This window comes from Cimex lectularius, unplaced genomic scaffold (genome assembly GCF_000648675.2).
Source record: "Cimex lectularius strain Harlan isolate CLEC.00 unplaced genomic scaffold, Clec_2.1 scaffold116, whole genome shotgun sequence".
In the NCBI taxonomy this organism is placed as follows: domain Eukaryota; kingdom Metazoa; phylum Arthropoda; class Insecta; order Hemiptera; family Cimicidae; genus Cimex; species Cimex lectularius.
The window spans coordinates 749,113-769,552 of NW_019392765.1; the positions used below are offsets into that span (position 1 = coordinate 749,113).

General features: G+C 36.8%; 1 protein-coding gene across 2 annotated transcripts in view; it reads left to right on the forward strand.

Annotated features, from left to right (window-relative positions):
* LOC106663729 (slit homolog 3 protein) overlaps positions 1–20,440 on the forward strand; it is a 640,390-nt gene that overhangs the window by 282,570 nt on the left and 337,380 nt on the right. Inside the window, exon 4 of one of the 2 annotated variants that reach the window (XM_014388804.2) lies at positions 12,030–12,066. The gene's annotated coding sequence lies outside the window, so the exon portion shown is untranslated. The remainder of the gene's footprint in view (positions 1–12,029; positions 12,067–20,440) is intronic. The other variant, XM_024227504.1, reaches the window with a different exon arrangement.

The following is a 20,440-nucleotide window of genomic DNA, read 5'->3' on the forward strand; positions in this document are numbered from 1 at the left end:
ATCCAGACTAAATTAGGTCAATATTATAAATAATAATTATTGGTATTTGAAATTCCAACGAGTGAAATCATCATAAAAAGATGGTGAAAAATTAGAGGATGAGATACCATCGCCACGTTTAAACAATCACAGATCAAAAATTATACATGTAGTGTTTGTAATATTTGAGTCGTTATAATTGTCTTTAATGTGTTTATTTGTTACTAACCGGTTTTATGGAGCGATTTTTTCAAAGAGATTTTAATTGATATCTGCAATTTCAAGTCGTTTTTTAATTCATATCTATTGCGGCCGTTCTCAAAAGGACGTCGTTTTCAGTTGAAAGAAGAAAAAAATAGGAACTCGTTTCCTCATTTTCCGAGGTTTATTGTTCGTGCCATTTCTGGGGCGGCCAAACCGTATGCCGTGGAAAGAGGCAATTTGCCGTCAGTGGACAGGGGTTCGCACATGATTACAGCTACCTGTGCCTTTGCTTTCTTCATTAGCTATTCATTCGTTTTTCCCTCCGGCCGATTGGACCCGGCCGAAAAATTGCAACGGTGTTTTATGACTCTTTGAAGAACAAAGGTCGCGGTTGTCTTTTTCGATGAGCTTTATATAAATCTGAACAACTCTTCATCACGCATTCCCATACTGTCTTCCCTAAAATAACTTATTTGAATTTTTACGCTTTTAAACATTATTTTACTTTTAATACGCATTTTTCAGAACAATTGAGGTGCTTTAGCGAGCGCACCTGGCACATACGCCCTATCACACGTTTAGATTCTCAAGTTAGGAGCGACTCACCTCCGCGCACGGAAAATCAGCTTCTTTTGTGAAGTTCGGTGTAGAAGCCCTTATCATCCTGCAGCATGCTGCCGACATGTCGACTTCACCCGCTGGCCCCTACCAAGAGGGTGGGCTAATATGTTGCACTCAATCATGTGCCGCGCGTAAAGGGATACCCAAAGTGGTCGAAAAGCATCGACCAAATCTCCCACTAACTCGTGTAGGGGCTCCGCCAGCTTCAAAACCTCCGGATGCGCTCCGGCCTTCGTTAAAGGTAGCCAATACGGCCGCAACCGAAAAACATTCCTCACGCATTGGAGGTACTCCGTCGGCGTAGTCTTAGCTCCTCGGTGGTTGTACGCTACCGCAGTCCGATCGCTCCGATTCCCGCGAGGTCCGGAGGTAATTCAGAGGTCATACACAAGAACTCTGGTATACGGCCACAAATGAAACACAACCTCTTCTCAAGTTACCCTCTAGGGGTCTCACCACTAGGCCACTGAGAATCCTTACCGACGCAGCTGGGCTGAACTTGGAACGAAACTTCGCTGCCCCGCAGTTCAGATGGGTATCCACCCTCCCCTGACCGTATATATAAATATGTATATATAGACAGGATTTGGTATCCTAACCCGCGTGTGCCTCTGATGCAGCACCCGCCGTCCGAGGATAGCACGCAAGCTAGCAACTACCTTAACGCATCTCGAGGGACTAGGTAAGCGTAGTCTTGGCATCCTTGTACTCTGTACGCTTGGTCCTAACATCCAAATGCATGCAGAGGATGCGTAAGGCGATCATGCGCTCCTGAAAACTCGTGCAGCTTGTGTTTAAGAGAGTGTGTCACGTTATCAAGGCTACACCATCATTTTGTGCCTGGAAGCCCTCCTTGCAACCAAGGGTCCCAGAAATTGGATTGAGAAAAAGAAAAAAATTCTATATGCGCTTGCCCTCTCACACATCCCACCTACTCGTTCGATGTTACCACATTTTAAAACTCGGCGAGAATGATCAATTCTTCTTCTGAGATCTTATTGAGATCCTCCAAAAGGCGGGCACGGCAGTCCCCAAAGCCCAGAAGATGACCTTTCAGGACACACCCGCTCCGCTCCGGAGACCACTACCCATACTCGGTTCAATCTCGGCTCTCTAGGCCTCATGCCGTTTCTCCGAACAAGAATCCAACTAAAGGCACCTCGTAGTTGCTAAGAACGACACTAGGCACACCCCCTTTCTGCGGCTTCATCACTCCTCAAATCACTCCTCCCTTTTCTATAATAATAATATTTGGTACAGCACTTCTATACTATCTGATTGTAAGATAAAGTTTGCATTTTTTTAAATTTAATATGTTTAATTTTTTGCCCATCTACCTCCCTGCCGTTCATGACCGGAAGGTTCATAGAATGACCGCATCCCGTCGGGTCACCGCCAACTTATTAGAAATTAGATTTATAGGTCATTGCTCCATCAATCGCCTTTATGTGCCTTATATATAAAGATCCCAGCGGTGTTTCCATTCGTCTTTTTCCTATTGGAAATATTTTCAAATCCATTGGGCAAACAGGTTAGGAAACAGGGTCTTCTGGCGGATTCTTTGTTAGCCGAATCTTCTTCATGTAATCCTATGATTTTTGATATATGTACAAATGTACATTTTTGAATTTGTTCAGAAGGTACAATAAGCCAGAAGGCTGCAGTGCCCGGGGAGTGCAAACCCCGCTTCCTAGTATCCTTAATCCTATGATTTTTGATATATGTACAAATCTACATTTTTGAATTTGTTTACTAAATGTAGCATTTAAATTTGATCTTTATTAATTATTCTATTAATATATGAAAACAGATGAATATTATTACAATATTTATACACAGAATTATTGTTTTCGCTGTGAAGCAAAGGGAAGAAAGTTGTTTTCTAGTTTAGCATTTAGAAAAATAAATATTTTATTATCGAAGGATGCAATCCTTCTTCCTTACGTGAAAGTATCAGCAGTCTGCCAGACACGGGAACGAATTTATAGGAAAGTTTTCTTCGTATGAGAAAGAACCGAAAAGAACTTCGAACTGCAACATGAAAAACTATTAAGACTTTTTACACAGGCAAGGGTATTTTTCCATTTTCAGAAGCTTGCCTGAAACAAAAAGAAGGAAATCTCACATGGAATTTAAGAGGCATTGTTTATGTTTGCTTTCATTTTGTTGTACCTTTTCACATTTCGTTATACATTTTGAAATAAATTGTATATTGTATTGTTCATACAATATACATACAATATCTTCATTAGCTATTTCTGTCAGTTTGTTTCATTGAAAAAAATATGTACCTTTATAAGCATTAAAAGTATTATATTATAGGATTTATGTACAAAAAAATAAAAACAATAAAATCTTTCAAAATACACATATATACTGAATTATTGTAGAAATACCATTTTCATGTATTCTTTGACATTACTTAAATAGGTAATTGGGACTTCGTTATTCTCAGAGCCTCTGGGTATACAAAGATGTCACAAAGGGCTTAGTATTTAAAATTTTCTGACGTTTCGTATCTTTATTTTGAACAACATCAAAGGCAATCTATTAAGAAAAGCTGTTTAATCACAGAAAAATATCTGCACCTGTCATGTGATGACAATGCTGTTGATAAATACGTGTGCCAAGAAAAGTATCGCCATTTCGGTTCAGCCAGTATTTTGGTCATTACTTATTATACTCGACTGCCCATCGTTACTCTTTTGGTTTTTCCGACGCCGTTTTTCGTTTCATCATCTTCAGGCTTGTTCAAAAATGAGAAATTATGCATTACAGTTTTAAAAATCAATGAACATAAATTATAAAAATTATATCATAAATTAATGTAATATTATGTATTCACACATTTAACTTACTTTTATTTATATTCCATTTTTTATTTACTATTAATGGCTATATTATAATATTATAATNTATATATATATTACATAGATTCACTTTGACTTCTTTTTTTTTAGTGAATACATTTCAAGAGATGGTATGGTTTGGTATGGTAAAAAAGGATAGCGCGGTTTGTGCCTCCTGGCTTATTGAACCTTCCTAGTTCGTTAGTTCAGTGCATTAGACTCAATCCTTCTCCTTAGAAGTAGCAGGTCATTGAGTGTCACTGCTGCACTTTAATTCCCTAAGTTTTTCCGTGCATTAGGTTAAATCTCCAATGAGCTGATGGGCGGCTGTTTTCTCCTCCTCATTACATAATCTGCATTTGGGATTATCGTTGTGTATGCCCGTGTTGTGTAGATGTTTTCTCAGATGCCAGCCTACCGGTTAGTAGTCCTATCACTCCTCTGACTCTAGCCCTCTCCAATTGCAGCAGTGATTTTGCCAGTTTTGGTGAGGGTTGTTTCATCATAAGTTTATTATAGAGTTTATCCACTTCTCCTTCCGTCTCATATCAATCAATAATATATTGTTGTACAAATTCCAGTCCTTAATCAGATTAGCAAAAATTCTTTATCTAAAAAAAATATTAAATTATTATTTAAATATTATTAATTGTTAAAATGTAATATGTTAAACGCATGAGTCTGGTATGGTATGGTATGGTAAAAAAGTATACTAGGAAGCTGGGTTTGCGCTCCCCAGGCACTGCAGCCTCCAGGCTTATTTGTAAGTTCCGAGTTCCTTAGTTCAGTGCAATAGACTCAATCCTTCTCCTTAGAAGTTTAAGGTCATTGACTGTCGTTGCTGCAATTTGATTTCTTTGAGTTTTTTCCGTATGTTAGGTTAAATTTCCATTGAGCTTTGCTTCGCATTCGAAGATGATATGAGTGGCTGGTTTCTTCCTCCTCATTATATATTCTGCAAATGGGACCATCTTTGTATATGCCCATGTTGTGTAGATGTTTTCTCAGATGTCAGTGATCGGTCCTACCACTCCTCTGAGTTGCACTCTTCAATTACAGAAAATGATTTTGCCAGTCTTGGTGAGGGTTGTTTCATCATAAGTTTGCTGTGTCTAGAGTCGCTAGGGTTTATCCACTTCTCCTTTTGTTTTGTTTGGATCCATTCTGCGATGGAGGATTCTAAATTTGTTTTTGTTATGCCACGTATAGGTTCAGGGCATATGTATGGTTTGCAGATCCTCTTCTGGCCAGACTGTCTGCTTTGTCGTTACCCAAAATTCCCCTGTGCCCTGGCACTCAAGATAGCATCAGGTTGTTGTGTTTACCCAGGTTTTGCAATTTTGGATGCATTCACTGCCTAATTTTGATGTTATTCTTTTACAAGCTGATGCCTTAATGGCTGCTTGGCAATCAGTTCTTATGAAGAGTTTTTTTCCAGTGTAACCACCTTTAAGATTTTCCAGGGCACAAGCATTGATGGCATGTATTTCTGTTTGAAAGACCGAAGAGTACTTCCCTAATGAGTTTAATTGCTCATGTTTCATACTTTGCTAATGAGTTTGTACAGAAAACGCCTGATCCGGTTCCTTCGTTTGTTTTGGAGCCATCTTTATACCATATCATTGTATCTAATGCATTCCTGTATTCTCCTCTCCTTTAGAAATGACAATCTTATTGTGAGCACAACCTCCTTTCTAATGTAACCTAAAGAAAAAACTACAGGAATTTTTCTATTTCAATCTATTCTTATTATATAAATTAGTGAATCTTTTTCAGCCCTCATTTAGCTAATAGTTTAGCTATTAAAACTCTTGACTAGCAGTGCTGGTCAACTGTTTTCCCAGATGCATTTGTGCTATGATGTCTTCCCATAAATCGAAACTTGTTCGCTTTTTCACTTTACTGACACTGTTTCCTTCCCTGACCTTTCTCATCTGACCAGCGGTAATGATTGAGTTCACAGAAATCTCACAGACCCGACGACGGCGAATGCTGAAACGCGTCGGACAGACCAAAACAGCGAGATTCGAAGACCAGGGTGATCGGTATCGACCAGCATATACAAACAGTTTTTATTGTTTGTTTGAATGTTATTGTTAGACGGAAATTAACTAATGGATAACAATATTTTCCTCGTTGGAATCGAACTACTACGAATACTACTAACACTATGAACTCTTGGAAATGTTACAATCTCAATAATAACAACAGCATGAAGTTATAAAAAGAAATAGCCACCTAAATAGGTGAGTCGTTATTTTTTGAGAGAATACAATTAATTTGAATAAACAAGGATAATTTTCTATGCCTCAGAAAATCCTTGAAGTCACTGGAGGAGTGTACAAGGAAAATACGCTCAGAATAAGTACTTTTTTTAATGAATAACTTACAATAAAATTATTCCAAAGTAAAGGACCAATTAACGTCAATTATGGTGTTCAATTTTTTGCGAGTATATTCTTGATATCTGCAGAGGCTTAGGTAGTCTTTGCTAACTTTCAGTTTCTTTCGGAACTATGAGAATGTATTGGGGAATTTTATGTATTTGCTTATAAAATTCGATATGGCAAGACAATAACGTTATTGTATACTTACTTCTATTCTTACTCCACTCTAGGCTATAATACAATAAAATAATGATATAACAATCCTTTTTCAGGTTATATACTATAAGCGAATTTTAAAGAAAGACAATTTTAATGATAATCATATTGGGTTGTCCGGAAAATAATGCAGGATTTTGGTATTAAACAAAAAAAAAGAAACTAGTTACTTTAAAGCAATGTTCTTTAATCAAAATAATTTCCCNAAATGAGTAATCCTGTAAACGTAAACAGAATATTTTATATAGATTTTTTTTAATGAAAACTTAAAATCCTGCATTATTTTCCGGACAACCCAATAGAAACAAAAAATGGAATCGTACGATACAAGTAAATGTTATTATTTTATATGCCACAAAAACACTTCAAAACACTACAAAAAAACATGAACTTACTATACTAATCAATCTAGTTTCTTGAAATCAGTGTTAACCAATTATGTCCTAGAGAGAGAAACAGTATTGCTTGTTTAATACGTACAGTTTGTATAAACTATAAAATTGGAAAAGTTTCATACAACTTTAGCTTTGCAAGTGGATGAATAAATTATGTTTCTGAATCGGGACTGAAATAAACATTAAAAACAAGGTATTTTTCCAACAGTTTGAACATATTTTTTAGTTAGTCGATCATTTTAATCAAATCTCACCTGGGTCTGGAGATCCTTTCGATGTTGGTTTTTAAGATTGGAAACGGTATCCAAGGAGAAAATGCCTGAGGCTGAAGCAATCAAGTCGGCCGTCAGGGTCAGCGGCGGCAGTTCTTCAATTCTTCAAAATTGCTCCGAGCCGATAACACCAGGCAATATAACTCAAGATAAATCCTCGTTTCATCCTATATGAACACTTTTTAAATTTCAGATGATAATTTAAAGAAAAATGTGATATTTTCTTATAACAAAAAAATATGATTACATAGAAAACATTTGATAACAGGTATATATTAAATTTCATTGACTTCATTGCAATACCGTAACTTTACCCTAATATGGCAAGATTTGAGAAAACTTTTTATATAAATATCGACGATGTGCAATCCTACATTGAACAATTTAAACCCAAAATCCATGTATATCTTTGCGAGGATCCCCTTCACACGAAACAACTCGTCTCACTCACGAGTGAAAAAAATTTCCGTGCCACTAACTCAACAAATTAATTGCAAAAAGCGAAAATCTGGACCTGACCCAAATAAATTAAAACAATAACCTACTTAAAATGAATTTGATGAAAAAAAGAGTCGCCTTTAACAACTTGAAAAGAGTTCCTTTCTCGTCCTTTTCTGTCTCAGATCGCACTGCGTAGCCTGAGGTTGGGGATTAGCTTATCCTAACCGAAAGGATAATGCTTGTTGTTGAAAATATTGTTATAACGCTATGTATAGTGTTTAGAGACCATCAGTTAATGATTATATGGAGATCGTGAGACCACCAGACCGCATCTCACGATCTCCCAATAATAGTTTAGGTTAAACTTATAACTTAAATAATAGTTCCTTTGTCGCTGCGGATCAGATGGTTTACCAGACATTTGAAAAATGGTAAAAAGGAGGAAAAATTCGAAAGGTTGGATTGAGTTGGGAAGTTGGTGTCCTAATAGATCGAAGTCAAGTGCGTATTTAGCGGAGGGTCGTGGGTTCGAATCCCGTTCGTGATTTTTATCTCCGCCAATAGTTTGCATAAAGAGTAATTCATGTTGAACCGGCACACGGGCACTACTGGGTCTGTCTTCACTCTCGGGTTTTTTATTTGAGTTATTCAAACGCGTTTCAGTTCATCAGTGAAAAACTGTCTGTCATTTTTTCTAAGTAAGGTTTATATAATATTGCGTCCGTCGCTTGTCGCTTGGGGCGTTGCGTTAGGGGGCGTGGTTTTCGTGCTCGTTGGTAGGTCTCGGTAGAGGTTATTTCCGTTGTCATTTATTATTTGGGCGTTGTTGGGTTTTTGTTTTTTCCTGGTGTCCAACACATGAGTTCGCCAACTCGCAGACCAAACCCCATCATATACTATAAAGAGTAATTAATTGAAAGAAGTTATTTGGTCAATCGGACCACAAAACCGAATGGATTTAGTAATTCATTAGCTTGAGTGGATGATTTTCTTCCCAATTACTCCATGCAAGATCGGGGAATCTGGGGCAGTTGAATTAAATATAGTGTATGAATTTAATTTATTAGCGTTAATGAAGGGACTTTGTCCTCTAATACTCCTAGGAATAACGAATAGACTAGAAATGTTTCAACAAAGTTTGGTAAATGATTGTAATTTATTTGCGTGAGTAGAACTTAGATTTTTTCCCTACCTACCCGGAGGAATATTGAGTAATCTAGAGCTGTGTGAATAGGTCTGATGTTTGTAAAATTAGAATGAAAAATGACTTTCTTGTCTTTGAATGAAAGATTCAATGGAATTGGAGGAATCTCGAACGGTATGAACGAAGTTATTGGTATGAATGTAATTTATTAGCGTGAACAGAAGGAATTTTTCTTCGATTACTTCGAGTTTTATCGTTTGTAGCGGTATGCACGCTCGTGACACTGACTTTTTTATCTCAACCCATACCTTACATAAAGATTAATTAATTGAAATAGTTATAACGTTAGTTTATCAATCATCCATTTTGGTTTTGTTGCGAGAGAAATATTAACGGAAAATTTAATTTTCCGTACATTACAACTACCTGTTATAATGATAAAAATCGGCCGTCGAGAGCCACTCGTGACAAAAAAATTTGACGTATAAAAAGTTGACTTATATTGTTAAGCCCAGTTGAAAAAGTTCACCTGTGCAAGTAGGAATCTGCGTTCCGAAAAAGACAATATGTGCACAGTTATATTTCGCTCCGAGCGGCCAAATAATCTGGCTGGATGTACAAGACAGAAAAAGTGGTAAAAACAAACGTACAGGTTTAACCAAACAACATCATCGGAAAACTCCCGGCGGGCAGGTAGATGTATCACATAAATATTTAGTTATACTCTGTGAACGTTACTTTTATTGTTTATGTTTTGACTGGAAATTTCAAGGGGAAAAATCCTACGCCTACTTGTCACGTCAGTACTGATTTGTTCTATTCTCTTTTACAGGAATTGTTAAATAGAAATATTTGCATAATATGGAAATAATACAAGTAGTTCACCTGAACATGAGAAAAATGTAAAAATAAATAGATAGGAATATTTTTTAGCTTTATAAATATTACAAGTAAAAGTTGGTACAAACACGCCCCGAGGAATATCGAATACTCTGGGAGTCTGTGTGTGACCAGACCTCTATGTTTGTATCGAGTAGGCATGCATATATACAGTTTTACTTGTTGTATGTTTTGTGTCTGTTCTGTAGTTGACAATCTGACGACCAAATGAGAGGCCAGCATTTTAGGATATCGACGTAGTATACATTTCAAAGCATAGAGTCAGTAACCATATTGAGACGTTCAAATGCTGCCTGCATTTCAAACGAAATACGCGTGAAAGTCTAGAAAAGGAAGGAAAACAGTCAGTGGGCCGGCGATGACCTTAGCTGTTTTTCAGCTTGCACATTACATAAACACAAATAAAAGCTCAAACTCAACATGGCAGTGTTCCATTTAGAATGTTCGGTGATGTAATGTGTCCTGGCAAATTAAGACAAGTCAAATTGCTCTTCTCCGTATTCCTTGGACATTAAATTGTCAAATGAATAATTTCTTACAATTCTTTAAACCATTGAAAGCATGGTATTGGTTCATTTCACATGGAAAGTCCTTTTGCGCAGTAAAGGATGCGTTCTTTTGTCTTCGACTGTACTCGATGCTACCCGACGAAAATCTGGACAGTGGGGATCGAGTAGCGTAGAGTAGGGTAGCGTTCCTTAGCATCGGGCAGATGTGCACGGGGGTAATACAATCTTATGGAAAATTGGACTTTGGATTTGCGTCGGGTAGCGTTGCATAGGGTAAGTGTGTTCCCCGCTTAAAGGATGCGTGGTGAATAATTTTGTGAAAGTTTATACATTCTTTTTTTACACACTTCACCAAAATTTTAACGACGTTTTTAATAACAGAGCTAAAAAAAAAATCAGTGCTTTGAGTAAAAATGATGGCAAGCAATGCTGTCTTTTCAAAAATTTTAACAACTTTTAATGAAGTTGTCCAAATTTCTAAAAAGAATTTTTTTTTGAAGATAAGTAAGGAAAGTAAGGTGGCTGAGAATAACCTTGTTAACTCAGCTTCGTTAAATTATTTTTATTTTTAGTATCGCTCGAAAAGCGTTGTTTTGTAGTTTAAGTGCACTATCGGACCCTTCCGGTTTTCCGCAGTATTGCAATTTTTATATTCATTTGGTAAATTTGGATGAGGGTATCACCTCTAAGAAAAAACGAATAGTGAATGACCCAGCCATTGATCTAGGTTTCATGTCACTATCGATTTTTTAAAATGTAACTTTGGTTTTGGTGTATGTGTTGGCATTTAATCACCAAACAGGCCGACGCCGATTGTCATAAACAATCCATTTTTCATCCATGTTATGAATTTTTCAAAGCAAAGGTCGGTTTTTGTCTGCAAGAAATGAAAAACATCTCTCTCGGCACTTCAACAGCTACCACTCAAAGTTTAAATCGAGATAATTGGCTGTTCCAATGTTTTTAAAATTTTCCTGAAACCGTGATTACACATGTAATCAAATGTTCAGGGTTTTCTACGAGGAAAGTTAAGGTTTTTTAAACTCTCATGGTAAGTTTTTTGTCGTATTTTTTTCATATTAGCAAATATTTTAGGTGGTGAGGGGGTGTCAGAACTTTCAGGGTGGAAACAAACCCACAACCGCAGGCAGGTCTTTAAGTCGAATGTCTAACGCCCTATCCATTCAGGCACATCGCACCTTAATTTTCTTAGCTCTGATATTTATAATGTATAATTATAAAGCAGTATTATATTTTATTGAATCCTGATACTAATTATATCGGAGATAAAATTATGTATGATTGGTTTGAATCCATTTGTTAAATTGTTATATGAGTGGGATAAACTTGTATGACTACCAATACGGTTTAACCGAAAAATCTTTAATCAATTATATCTTTTAATAGTTCAATACCAAACCATAGGAAATATTTTAAAAAATTAAATTTTTAAGACATATTTTGTTGGTAACGTGGTTTACGTAGTAAAAATTCAGTTTCTGTAATGACTGAGAATCGAATTGTCAAATATAATTTATTAAATAATTACCTACTAATTTTTTACTATCTAATTTATTACCATTTTTTGAACCATTCTAACTACAATTGAAATTTGCATTGCAAAGAAAGAAGCATCGATTTACATTCAAAGAACGTGGGTATGTGGAAGTTTCGCTAGCTGGGTGGCAAAGAAGACAATAAGTGCTGGCAAGATAACGATCTGTTACCGATTTGTTAAAACTATTGACAGTGCAATCAACCAGTTTCTACAGCTAAAATTTTGACCTAAAAAAGCATTTTTCTTGACAGTAAAATTGTTTATTAGTAGAAACAAAAAATACAACTATTACCATTGCATTATTACTACTTTTCCTCTATCTTTAAAAATGTGTTAAATCTATTCAAAAATTCAATCGTTCAATCACTCTTGTATAAAACGTTCTAAACTCTTACTCGGATTTGACAGATTAATCTGATCTGTCGCATAAGCCAGCATATGTAAACTCTACAGCCTTTTCTTCTAATACAGGATGTCAGATGTTCTATATAAAAGCAGGTGCCATGCATTTTGCCTTTTTATAATTAACTCATTAACTTTTTGTTTTGTTTCAGAATAGACGGTTGGTGTTGTATTCTTAAGCAGGCATCTGTAAGTAATACTATTTATTTTTATTTTTTAGGTTTGTCTTGATATAAATAATATTTTTGATATTTTTAAATAACCAACGTCTAAAAGAAAATCCCCGGTGTATAAATACTGTCTAGATTAATTTATATATTTCTTAAACTTTTCAACGAAGTTATACTAATATTGTCTGAATTGTTAATCTACAAACAGATTTAAAGAAAGGAAAGGTTACATATATGAATTTTATGGGCCGACAAACAGCTGAGGTCAACGCTGGCCCTCTTCGTGTTTTCCTCCTTTTTCTCTTCTTTCGCGCATGTTTTGTTTTAAACTGCAGCCATTTGAGCGTCTCGATCTGGTTACTGACTGATTTTAAATATAAACTAAGTTGATATCCTAGAATGCGAGCCTCTCGTTTGTTACCTCAAGTTGTTGAATACAGAATAGAAACAAAACATACAATACATATATATACATCACCACAAACATAGATGTCTGGTCACATTCAATCTCCGAAATACTTGATATTCCTCGGGGTGGGGTTATAAGCACCTTTCCTTTCACACTAATAACTTACTTTTACACTCCAGACGTCATCACTCACCCCAGAGTACTCGATATTCCTCGGGGCGAGGGTATAAGCAACCCCTTCCTTTCACGCTAATAAATTACATGCATTCCAATAAATGAACATATAGTTAACACATGCGTTCCCGGTTACTCATCGTCAACAAGACAAGAGGATCTTTCACGTCCGCACCTGGCTCATGGCCTTATCGGACGTTTTGATTCTTAAGATGAGAGCTGACGCACCTCCACATACGACGGAATAGTGTTACCGCCGCAGCTTTGGTGTAGTGGTGTCCCGGCCCCTAAGGGTCGGTATCCACGCTCTCCGCTTGTCCACTCCGAATGGTCGGGCCCGCATTATGCGTCGGGTCGTACGCCGCACGCGAGGGGCTAACGGGCCGAAATACATCAGCCCGTCCCCCCCCTCGCATACTCCCTAGATAAAGAAGGCGACTCTATCTCTCTTAGTGTAAAGGCTCCTCCAGCGTAGAAACCTTCGGGAACGCCCCGACAGCGGTTTTAGTTTAGAGTGGGATTGCTACCCACCCCCTAGATGAGCACTGTCTACGGTAAAAAGTCTCTTATCGAACTCAGCCTACACCTGCTGCACGCATTCGTGGGAAGTCATAGGTCTAGCCTAGGTGGTCCGATCCTTCTCTTCCCCAAGGGTACCACGCCGGTCATACGCACAACAATGCAAAGCATACTCGAGTCAAAGACCGCCGATATCACTACCCTTTTCCAATCGCTTACTTACGCATTCGACGGACTGTAGCATGATCATGACGTCCTCAACGCTTACATGCTGTCGTCCGGTCGCAACGTCTCTCGTGAGGAACGGGACATTGGCCATACGCAAGCTTCACGAAAGGTCCCAGATAGAAGAAAGCCTCTGTCTAAGTCCCCGCCAGGGGCGTCACCACAAGCCACCACGAGTCCATCCCAATGTGACTCGGGCTGGTTTTTGAAACATTTTCAGTCACCCCGTGGTACGTATAGTTCACACAGACAAAACACAAACACACATAAAAAAAAACTATATTCATTTAAAAATCCCTATAGCCCTGAGGTACCGGAACAGCGATCTGTGCCCGCTGCCGTGCCCCAAAACTATGTAAGGTCCGATGTTAGGTCAAAACATTGTCTATATGCATCACGCCTTCTACAATTGAAAAGGTGCTCGACCGTTATTCTATCCTTGCATAAAGAGCACCTAGGCGGTCGCTTTCCGGCCAGAAGGTGCCCTTGTGTTATTCTGTATGACCTATGCATAGTCTTGTCAGTATGGCCTTTTTCCTTCCCGAACCGTTCTCCGTGGACCAGGGACCTTCTTTCTTAGCTTGCCACAGGTTAGTAAGGTTATTTCTATTTCTATGAGCCCAGCGGTTTTCTCATTTTCTTTTTACATAATTTGAAATTAATAGTTTTAGGTCCGCTGGGCGTAAAGGTCGGGAAGCGTCGTGGGACCTTCCAGCGGCTACTTTGGCCGCTCTGTCTGCTTCTTCGTTCCCGGCTATACCTACGTGGCCGCGAACCCATGCCAACACGACCTTCTTCCCAACTGCATCGATCCCTTTCATCTGCTCTTTTATCTTGTTTATTAACGGGTTCACGTAGGCTCTTCTACTGAGCTTCTGGACCGCACTGGGCGAATCGATACATAACAAAAACGAGTTGTCGTTTTTATTTTTGATCATACTCAGCGCAAGGGATATGGCGTTTACACGCTCGCGGCAGGAGGGAGCGATAATTGTTTACATTTTCCCTCCGTGTACATGTCACACCCCACGCCATCTACAGTTTAAAGACGGGTCTCACATCTCTATATTCATCTTTTAGGGCCTCAAATATTACTTTATATACAAAGCATAGCCAGAACATAACCAAGATATTGGGTTGGCCGGAAAATAATCAAGCTTTTCATGTTTTCTTTCAATTACCTATCTTTATAATCTGTTTATGTTTCACGGATTATTTTTTTGTACGATTATCAACACTTGATAATCCTCTTTCAATCAAAAATGCTTGTTTACCTCAGAGCATTTCGTTACTTGGAGAAATAATTATCTGTTAATAATTAACTGGATATGAGAAATCATTTTGTCCTCCTTTATGTGACTCACATAGTTTAAGAGATTTATTTCATTTTTTTAGCAATTTCCTAATTTTATTAGATTGATTTGGTTTCATAAATTCTGCTTGACATCCCGGAATTCTTGACGGTTTTAGACTGGAGAAGTGGCAGAAGAATATTGCAGATGCTCTAAAATACAGAGACAATCTTATTTTAATTGTATTAATTATATATCAATTACATTTATGCCACAAATATGATAGTGCCAACTGGCAGAAGACTTGTTCATGTCTTTGTAAGTATTATTTTGTAAATGAATATTTTGTTCTCAAATATACTCATTATTTATTATTTTTATGTGATACTTTGAGGTTTCCGGAGAATACAATGTACCCATCGTCCTGAAGTGACAAAAGAATAATATTTATTATTATTATCTTGGTTACAGTCAAAGATGTACAAATTCTTTTGTGACGCCAGTGATTTATCCATTACGGTCCGTAGCTTCTTTGTGCATAACCGTAATGAATCCAATCACTGGCATACAAAGAATTTGTACGACATATACTGACGACAATGAAGATAATGATACAACTAATAAAAAGATGCTCCCATTTATTTTTATTAAGAATAAATAAGAATCATTTCCGCAATGAAACTGCCAGTGAAGTTTAAAAAAAGTAAGTAAAAAATTAGTCGTTCTGCGTCCATAATTATTGGCATATTACTTAAAGTTTAATGTAAAACATACACCACAAATTATAATTACAATTTAAATACTTTGACAATAAGTGAGTATTATTTTAAATAAGCCAACACCGTTGAACCTTCACTAATCCTATCTGAAACGTTCCAATGAACTAGAAATTTAATAAAAATCGACAAGTACAGTTGTCGCAGTATGAAAATTTTGAACAATGAATATCATATTGAAGTTCACATAGATGAAATAATTCGGGCAAACAGCAATGAAACTTCAATATAATAAGGTAATAAAATTATAAAATAATGATATAATAGTTGACTTTAAATTAAGAAGGTATATCAGAAAGTAGAAAATTTTAATGGTTGCTACCAATCTCAAGAAATTCTTCTTAAGATGTGACGACATATCGCGGGAGAGTTTGATAATAAATGATTATAAATAGATCAAAAAATTTTTTTTCCCTGTTTCCTCATTGGAGGGCGTGGATAAAAACCATGTACATAAAAAAGTCCCCATTACCCATGACCCTAGTATTGGTGGAATGGTGATACCAGCAGCGCAAAACCGGAACCCGGGAAACAAAGACGAACGCACCACCCCGGCACCACGAACGGCCGCGACGAGAGGGGATGCTTTTTTTTGCTTTTTTTTCCCTCTTTCCTCACTGGAGGGCGTGGATAAAAACCATGTTCATAAAAAAAACCTAATATGGAAAAGTCCACGTCCTCGAGGGACAGGGGTTAACGCGCCCTGCATCCCTCCCGTTCGTCACGCCGGCCGCCGACAAGAGCAGGCACCCGCCCCCGACCCCCGACCACCGGCTCCGCACCAAAGTCTACCAACGAATCAGACCTCTATTCCACACTCTGTGATATAGTCGTATAGTGACCAATACACATCGTCTCTTTCTTCGGAAATCAGGGATTCTAGATTAAATGGTCTACCAATGTCCTTCAAGGAATAAATCCAAAAACAATTTTCTTTCTTTTTCATATTCCGGACATTCCATTATGATATGATTATAACCACCTCCAAACGTGGAGCGCGTGGCGGGAGAATTCGCCGGATGCGCAGCGGCTCCGGCCAGACGAGGAACGCGTGGCGAAGAGTGAAGGTGGCTTTATCATCGTCCTCTTGTTCTTGCCTTTTTTCTTTGGCGATCTCTTTTACCGAGAAGGAGGACATCATCTGGATTTGACAGTCTATTTTGCGGAAGGACATCGGAGGGACATCGCTTCGAAGCGGACAAGGAGTTGCACCATTATAGCCCGGAATCCGTTCAGCGCGCTCCAGGACTAACCTCTGTGCACAGAGTATTTTTTATTTTATTTTCTTTTGTTTCTATATATGTCAATACATTTGTAGTTATTGCCGGCATAACATTCATTTCTTTTCTTGATCTTTACCAAAGAGGCCTTGTTCAAGATTGTTAGCCTTTCGAACGATATTATTTTATTATACCAAAAAAAAAAGGGATTTTATTTTATTTTTTTTTATTCTAAATTTTCCAAAAGAAAGGAATTAAAGAAAAAGTGATTATTATTATTTTTTTATTTTTTTATTTCTGTGCCACCTTTTTTTAACTGAAACAACTGTCCTGAGACCACGTCGCTCTTTCCTTTATTACAAATTGTTTATTACCCCTACATTAAATATATTATAAGTGGTAGCAGAGCGGCAGGACATTGCTTCAAATATAAAAATGTTTTGCAATAAATTAAATCGCGATTGAGTCAAAGCAGCGAGCTGGATCACGCACCAGACTCGCACCAACAGGCACAAACGCATTCCACCACAAAATCAATCATTTTATTCATTTTTTTTCTGATTTAATAAAAAAACAAAAAACAAAAGTTATCTCTTAATTTTTTACAAACACATCATAATGGGTAAAAAAAATAAGACCAAGCATATATGCCAAAAAAAAACAGAACAAAAAAATATCGACACTGCGATTGAAAATAGTCTTGAAGAATATTATGCCAATAAAGCTTCAAAAACCATCAACACCATGCTCAATAATTTGCAACAAAAGCTCGGACATATATTGGGGGAAGAAAGCGGAGACTTACTTAAAGACATTTTGGAACAAGAAAAAACTACTTCTATTAAAGAAATTACTTCTGAAATCAATAATCATACACATTTCTTCCCACAAAGTCCTGCAAAGGAGGCACAAATAATTCAAGATATAAATATAACTAATTTAAAAATAGCGCTTGACGAAATTGATCTCCCTCCAGAACAAGTAAACTCCATTATAAATAAATTTACAGATTTAAACAAAACCACTCCATTTCATTCTACAATAGTTTCTCCAAAATTAAAAAGTACAAAACAGATTACTCATGCAAACAATAATCAGTCCAGTACATCACTATATACAAACAACGACAATCCTGATTTCAGTATTTTGCTGGGAGCAAAACAACAGACACAACTACAATCTAATTCCTCTGATTCCGATAACTCCACCTCGTCGTCCAATATATCATGTCACAAGTATAAGTATTTGAAATTTTCGAGAACGCTGGAAAGAAAAATAAATCAACTCCCTCATTTTCAATTATTTAACCTAAATTCCATAATTAATTTTCTCATACAATTGGCACAAATCAATTTCTGTAATAAAAACAAATTTAAGAAAATACTACTAATATTAGCGGAAAGAGAAACTAATCCCACATCAGCAAATTTTCTTTACAATGCATTAACATACCCACGTACCAACTTTGACACATTTGCACAATCCCTGTTACATAATGGATTATCTCCCAAACAGTTCATCAGTGCAAAAATGAACTATCTCTTTGCTCCCCAACAATCACACGAAAATCTAAGAGAGTATCTTGACAACCAGATCATTTTACTTAGACTATTTGGAGAAAACAATGAATCCTCAAATATTCAACATCTAAAATCTTGTATCCACCCCAACTACTTGCTCTTGTTAGGATACTTAGAAGGAGTACAAACTTACATTCACCTGTACAACAAGGTTAAAGAGGTTGAAATTAGATTGAATGAAAATTTATCGACACATAACAGACCGACATATGCGCAAGTTGTACGAAATCACTCTCCCAATTTTAAGGGTTCACCGGTAAAGATGCATTATAATTATTATCCTCACACTCCCAGGAACTTTACATATCCACTAATTAAACCTCCTGATTTTCACAGACCTTACAGGGACACATACAATTATCATATCGCGAACCAAACACCACCTTATAGTCGCCACAACAATTTTTATAGGAATACACAAAGCAATCCCTTTTATAGACAAGCCGGATATTTCTTCCCAAAAAACAGAGCGCGGAATTTTAAATTCGATCAACGTGGAAATAATAATGGCAACACAAACAAATATAACAATTATAGCAATAACTCGTTCGGGAATCCAAACAGAAATAATCAGAGAGGAAAAAACCTCACTTACCAGAATACCAAAAATAAACAATTCAGGAGCCACAATGGAGAAAGCAATAAGCCCAACTTTGCCTCTATTGAAGACAACATACAACAAATTATAAGACTACAAAAATTATTGGCAGGTCAAAATTTACAACAAACACCTAACAAAACTAACCAAAAAAACTAAATAATATCCAATCCTCGTGTAACCCCCGAAATTTACCTTCTCCCTTTTCTTAATGAAATCAAAAATTTCTTTCTTAAAATCTTGAAAAATAAATTATTCTAATACTTCCTTTAATAATCATTTAATCTCATCTTAAACTTATTTAATTGTATTTTATAACAAGTAATCATTTACTCAAACCATATTAAAAAAAAAAAAAAAAAAAAAAAAACCTTTTTTTTTTTTTTTTACAAATTATACATAATATATTTTATTAAAAAATAAATGTTCATAAATAATCAGCAGCGTAAATATCTTAAAAACATTGATAAAAGAATCATGCAAATTATATTGTAGTAAACCCTGAGGACAATCTGCGCGACTCCAACTAGCAGGATTCCTTGAAGAAATCATAAACGGCTTATCTGGACTTGTGTTGAAGAGGAACTCCTCAGAACACCTCCTACCGTTTGTTTCCTCATGTCGACTTCGGATGAATTTGGAAAGTCGCTTCATTTTAACAAATCTCATCATCATGCGGAGGACTTGTATGACTTACGAATTGTTATCAAAATCATGACTATATACGATCATGTAAGATTAATTAGCTACCAATTCGCCAGTTAAAGACTTTTTCTTTTTTTTTCTTTTTTTTTGCCTTTGGGAATTTTTATAACCACCTCCAAACGTGGAGCGCGTGGCGGGAGAATTCGCCGGATGCGCAGCGGCTCCGGCCAGACGAGGAACGCGTGGCGAAGAGTGAAGGTGGCTTTATCATCGTCCTCTTGTTCTTGCCTTTTTTCTTTGGCGATCTCTTTTACCGAGAAGGAGGACATCATCTGGATTTGACAGTCTATTTTGCGGAAGGACATCGGAGGGACATCGCTTCGAAGCGGACAAGGAGTTGCACCATTATAGCCCGGAATCCGTTCAGCGCGCTCCAGGACTAACCTCTGTGCACAGAGTATTTTTTATTTTATTTTCTTTTGTTTCTATATATGTCAATACATTTGTAGTTATTGCCGGCATAACATTCATTTCTTTTCTTGATCTTTACCAAAGAGGCCTTGTTCAAGATTGTTAGCCTTTCGAACGATATTATTTTATTATACCAAAAAAAAAAGGGATTTTATTTTATTTTTTTTTATTCTAAATTTTCCAAAAGAAAGGAATTAAAGAAAAAGTGATTATTATTATTTTTTTATTTTTTTATTTCTGTGCCACCTTTTTTTAACTGAAACAACTGTCCTGAGACCACGTCGCTCTTTCCTTTATTACAAATTGTTTATTACCCCTACATTAAATATATTATATGATTGAGATCCTCCGCAGTATCGCACGTCGCGCAGTTTGGACTTTCCCTCAAACCGAACATAAATTTATGTGCGCCCCACAATCCATGGTTAATCCGGATACGTACGATTACCAAGAAGAAATGTCGAGAAGCCCGATACCCCTGAAA